Source organism: Dromaius novaehollandiae, chromosome 4, assembly GCF_036370855.1.
Source record: "Dromaius novaehollandiae isolate bDroNov1 chromosome 4, bDroNov1.hap1, whole genome shotgun sequence".
In the NCBI taxonomy this organism is placed as follows: domain Eukaryota; kingdom Metazoa; phylum Chordata; class Aves; order Casuariiformes; family Dromaiidae; genus Dromaius; species Dromaius novaehollandiae.
Genome location: NC_088101.1, coordinates 25,576,781 through 25,582,839, shown reverse-complemented (window position 1 = coordinate 25,582,839; position 6,059 = coordinate 25,576,781). Strand labels below are relative to the sequence as shown.

The window sequence follows — 6,059 nt, the reverse complement described above, 5'->3', positions numbered from 1 at the left end:
TTTGATCCTCACAAATGTTTGCTTAGAAGTTCCCACTAGGTGACTGACTGTCTATTTCTCCCAGGGAAACACTGCTGTGCTCCTTATTTTTCAGTAACATCCGTATGAGGACAATTATTAGCATTATTTTGGTAATTTGAGAAGAAATGGGATTAAACGGCTTTCTAGTCTAACCTGAGGTAGTAGTATGTCACCATCAGCAGCGGAGCATCAGTTTTCCAAACAGAACGTGATTACTCCAAAAGTGTGAGCGTGCTGCACTGCCACAGGGAGGCTGAAAAGGAATTAATCAGGAAAAATATTTTAGGAAAAAAATTGGAAGGGAATGATAACCTTTAACTTCTTCATAACTGCTAAAATTACGGATTGAGAGCATCACTGCAACTGAGGTGATTTCCCATATTAACATACATATGGCTTCTTGCAATGGGTGCATTGTAAATCTCTTAGTTATGAACTCTTGCATGATGCCCAACATCTAAGGGGAAACAAACTAACTCTAACATAGAGACAAACTGACTCTGAACAGTAACATCTCCCATTGATGGAAATCTGGTTTCTGGGCTTCTCAGGAGTCATTGAGCAGAATACTTGCGTCTGTGTTTTCAAATATAGGTGTTAAATTAGTTTTCACTCAGCCATTTTAATATGTTTCATCACTTCTTCCAAGCAAACAACTCTGCAAAATCTTTGGAGAGGTCTTTCCAGCAAGATTTATTCTCTAAGATGTTTCACAGCTGTGATGGTTTACTGCAATATGTTGAGTTTTTGTCATACTTCTACGTCTAACAGTTTCTCTGTCATTCTGTTTTGGGGTCAGAATACTACTCTTCTACACTTCTCTCCCTAGTAAGTCCATTATGGGCAACTGCAATTTAACACATTTTCTTACCCAATGTAGTTATTTCTTCCTTGACCTTTGTGTTCTGCTTCCACTATTCCAACAGTTAGAGAGTCCTGGATTGAGGTAGTTTTGCAAAATTTTTAAGGCATTTCTCTGATTTTTGGTCTCTTTTCCTGCTCCTTCCCTTTCCCCCTCTCATCTTCTACTGTCTTTAAATGTATATAATTTATATCATATGCTGATTTTTATTCTATGAGCAATGTGTATTAAAACAAGAATGAAGACCCGCAGGGGCACACAGTTTTGATTCAAAAGTCATATGCAATAAACTTCAGTTCTTAGTATCTCAGTAAGGCAAACTTAAGAAAAAATAAACATTATAAATTATCTCAGCATGTCTAGTTAATGTTAATGTTTGCTTTCCTGAAATAGACCGATCTTTCCTATGATTGCCAGACCCAAGCATGTAGACAGGAAGAGCTGAACAGTGACATTTAGTTCTCCATCATACAGAACATATGTGCTCCTCCACTGGTATCTTAGTGCCAGACACCATCCCACAGTTTTGTGATACAAACTGTTACTCTCTTTATTATATGGTATATATTTCAACAAAATATGCAGGCCAAAACTTAAACAGAGAAAGATAGATAGATGAAGACAAGGAGATTAGAGCAGCAATGCACAGTAATGCGGAAGGAAAACAGTATTTTCAACTATTGACATTTCTTAGTGGTAGAACATCAGCAACATGATGGGGCTTTTAAATGTTCAAAACTCAGAATACCAATAGATGACTTATTATCTCCTTAGGGGGTGCATTGTTACTTATACTGTCCTATATACACAAATGTTATGGGGAAAAAAATGCTATCTCAAACTACCGTATGCTTCTTTGCTACTGTTGGCTGTAATGAATACAGTAGAAGTCCCTGCACAGTAACAAAATCACTTCCTCCTGGATGTGATACGATGAAGAGGTTTGTGCGAGCCTATGCTCTGTTTTTAGAACTGGTTGCTAAGACAAGCTAATCTTAACAAACACTAATAGCTATGAAAGATGTTATGTTATACATACACTGTTTCAAAATAAAAAGTCAATATTTTTGCAAAATGCTCCTTCCCTTTCTTCTCTGTTTGCTGTGGTTTTGGCAGTCTGAACCTTACGTGCAATCTGGGGTCACTTATTTTCTGTTAGGATAAATACCAAGCCACATTTTGCCAGTCTGGAGTGAAGAAGAGCTATACCTATGTATATACCATGCCATAATCTAATCTATGGATTTGGATTTGATCACTGATATTGGAGTATTTCATTTACATCATGATTTTCTGTGGCCTTGCACCTTATCATGGAACCATCAAAACACGGTTGTGAGAGAACTCTAGAGCTCATCTAATCCACTCTCATATCCAAAGCCAAGATTTGCTTTACTGATATCATCCCTGACATGTTTGTCAAACCTACAAATATGCAGTGCTGGAAATGCATCAGCCTCCCCAGGGAATCCACACCAGAGTTTCTTGGTTCTTACATTTAGATTTGTTTCCTAGTGTCCAGTCTAAATATTTATTGCTGCCATTTACAATCACTACTTCATATGGAGAGCAAGAGAAATACATTTCTTACAGCTCACCACAATATGTAGAAGTTTATTCGTATCCTCCGTGCAACAGTCCTTTCTGTCCTGGAAAACCTTTGTCACATTTCTTCTCACTCTGCTGCTCTGTAGACTAAGATTGTGATCCTTCTCCCTCCTGTAATCACAGTTAATGGAGTCCAATCTTTCTCAAGTGGCAGTTCCCAAAACTAGGCATTCAGCTGCAGATGAAGCCTTACTAATGCTGTGTAAAATACAAATATTATTTAGTATGTGTTGTAGGCTACAGACCAGTTCATGGATCTCAGTGCAGTTTTTCTCTTTTTTTGCAACTGATGACTTTGTTAAATTGCATTCACCTCTGATCTATTATCCTGATTTTTTCCTTCAGATCTATCTAGCCAATTGTTTTCTCATCCTGTTTCTAACTGATTATTCCTGCCTGAGTAAATCACCTTTCACTTCTCCCTATTGATCTGTGTTCTATTATTTCTAATCATTTCTATTGTTAAAATAACTTTGAATTCTAATCATGTCCTCCACCATACTTATATCTACTTCCAGCTTCAAATAATTGTCTCCAAATGCAATAAGCAGACTTTCTGTTTCACTTTGTTTAACCATTTATACCATTACAAAATAGCAATAAAACACAACCAAATAACCATAGATGTTCACAGCCATTTTAGACTTGGGTAATATTGCCATATATTAAAGTCTAGACTACTTCATTTAGCAAAAACTGCTAGCTTATTATGTGTCAGTACAAATGACTTTAAAAGTTACAGAGAATTAGGCCCAAGCTGCTTAATCTCACTGTTCTCTCACCTTCATTATTCTTTCCATTGCAAAACTCAAACTAAATTATTCCCAATTAGATGCTGTATAAATTACTGAATTAAGAACATTGAATGGACCGAATGGATGAAATAAAGAGAATTTTACCTTTTAACTCAAATCAGACAAATAGAAAATGGAAACAATGAACAAATCGTAGGCACTACCTATTGCGTGTCCCTTTTCTCATGCTTTTAGTCAAGTACATAGACCTCAAAAATACCTTTAAAAGTTAGAAAACTCATTTTGGGGGCCCATACTGAATGAGAGATAGTATCTACAACACCCGTAGACTGTGGCTGTATGTGCTTTTCTACCTCTGCCTTTAGGCTGTGTCTCTGTAAAATGGCAAATCTGATTTAATGTACATATTGAGAAAGTACAACAAGCATGAATCTATACATACTCACTGTAATGAAGCTATACATACTCACTGTAGTAGTTCAAATTTTGTCTAAAAATCTTGCAGAAGCATCTTAATCCTGGCAGAGTTTATATTAGGCCAGTACTGTTTGTCCTCAGTAAGCCAAGATACAGCCAAAATAGAGTCTTCATACATATCATACCACATCCAGTATCATACAGTTTGGATAATTTGACAGACATGTGCTGTGTTTCCACACTTCATGCAGAACAAATTTCACTGCCATTTGATCCAGTATTGTAGCAATCCTTTGTAATGGACGTGAAGCCATGATGTTGTATGTTGGTCACAGCATGAGAGCTGGTGCCACTGGACTAACTGATCGTAGCCTCCTTATTAATTTGGAGAGGACTTTTGAAATTAATTTTGAAAGAGATCATTTAATGTCTTTGCTTTTGCATGGTGGTGTATTTTATTCCACTTCGTCAGTGAGAATAAGTAGTTTACACACAAATGTTTAAAAAGTATAAAAATATTTCTAAGTTCCCTACTTGGAATAAATCATGTAGTTTCTTAAATATTCTGATGAAAATATTGGTCTGGCTTCTTCAAGCTGTGTCCAACGCTGCCAGAAGAACAGCACTATTGGAGTAGCAGCAGTAGTGTAGTAGTATTTGGAGTAGTTTCTCAAAAAGTAGAGAAGCTTTTTGCAGCTTTTTGAACTTTGCTGAAAAATGTGGGTGGGTCAAGTCAGTATTTTAAGAACTTGCACTGAACTTGCCAAATTGCTAGGAATGAAAATGATCCTCATTTTTTTTAATTCCTCCAATCAAGATATTTTATTCTAAATATTTCAAATAAGTTATTCTGAAAACAGTACAATGGAGCAGACTTTTTTCCTTCCTGCATAGGGCTACAGGGATTTTCCAGCTAGCAATTTCTGCTGACTGCTCTTTTAATGTTAACTATGTGTAGGTTTATCACTGTGCCACTGAAGCTCTGTATACTAACATTTGTAAAATATGATTTTGTTCATGCAGTAACCAGATAAACCTTTTCTTCTAATCTCATGTGACAAAAAGAAACTCCATACTCTCTTCTTTCCCTTGTCTTTATTTCCATACCAAAAGGTAGGATATAGCCTTTTTATTTCGAGAAAAAAATTGTAAAACGTTTTCTTTTGCTACCTCCTTTCTTTACTACCCATTCCAGAAACTAGACTTGCCCGTATGCTCTAAGTAAACCACATCCAGCCGTGAAACTCAGAAAAGAATTTGTTCTATAATTCCTGGACAGTCGGAGCACTGTAACACTGGTTAGGACACACATAGTTGGTTACTGTAAGGTCCCAGCTCACATGATCCTTTCCTCTATTAAGAGTTTCATTGAAGTCATTGGGACTATTCATCCAGAATAGAGTACAATACTATTAAATATGAATAAAGTTAGCGCAATCTTTCCCTAACTCATCTCCATCACAGTAGTATATTGTATTTCAATTGTAACTAAAATGACTGGTATCTTGGTATCTCTCACTATGAAAATTTAAGCACTACGCATACGTGATTTCAAAGAGATGCTACCTTACATACTACAGTTATCCACATAGCTTGCCAATAGTTACATCCATATTTTAATAAATAGATTAACACATTATTTCTTTTGTCAAATTTAGTGAATTATGGCAATTAATTCACAAGCCTCCTTTTAAATTGGTGAGACAATCTTAACTAAAAAAGCTCCCTGAGCCCCAAAGTCCCATGTCAGTTGGAGATCAAGCATTACTGGCTCCCCACCATGTTCAGAGACAGTGTTCAAATACAACTACCATTTTAACTGAAATAGCTGTATATATGCCTCAAAAACTAGGACGTGAAGAGGGGAGGGAGTGCTGCTTTTTGTCACAACCAGATGGATGTTGTATCGCATCTAGACCTTATTCATTGCCTTCTCATTTTAAAACGTCGTCCCAAAATTAGCCTTTAGTGAGGCAGGAGCAAATCTTGAGTAACTATAGGAACTTCAGTGGACTTATTTGTTGTAACACTGAGCAGAATATGATCCATTCCCCTCAAGGGCAGTATAAACCTAATTACATGACATCTGCTGGCTTTGTTATTATAATTCAAAGTGTTAAAGAAGTGTGAATCTGTTATGCATTGAATAACAAAGAAGCATACTTCTATACACCTCAGTGTTCACTGACTCTCAGACTTAACTCCATCAGCACTGAGATGAGAAAACATTTCATGTATCATTCTTCTGCTTTCTCTTTTATCCTACTGGCAAAAACTGTGTCCTGTCATGATTACAGAACACTCCTATACATTTTCATGTTTAAAATACTGTATTTGTGCACAGTTTATATGAATACACTACCATTACTTTTTTCAGAGTTGTTTTGTTTTTACTA

General features: G+C 36.3%; 1 long non-coding RNA gene across 1 annotated transcript in view; it reads right to left on the bottom strand.

Moving 5' to 3' along the window:
• Positions 1-368: 368 nt before the first annotated feature.
• The window catches only part of LOC112980891 (uncharacterized), a 69,839-nt gene continuing 64,148 nt past the window's right edge, over positions 369-6,059 (bottom strand). Inside the window, exon 13 of the long non-coding RNA XR_010388936.1 lies at positions 369-2,689. This is a non-coding gene — a long non-coding RNA (uncharacterized LOC112980891). The remainder of the gene's footprint in view (positions 2,690-6,059) is intronic.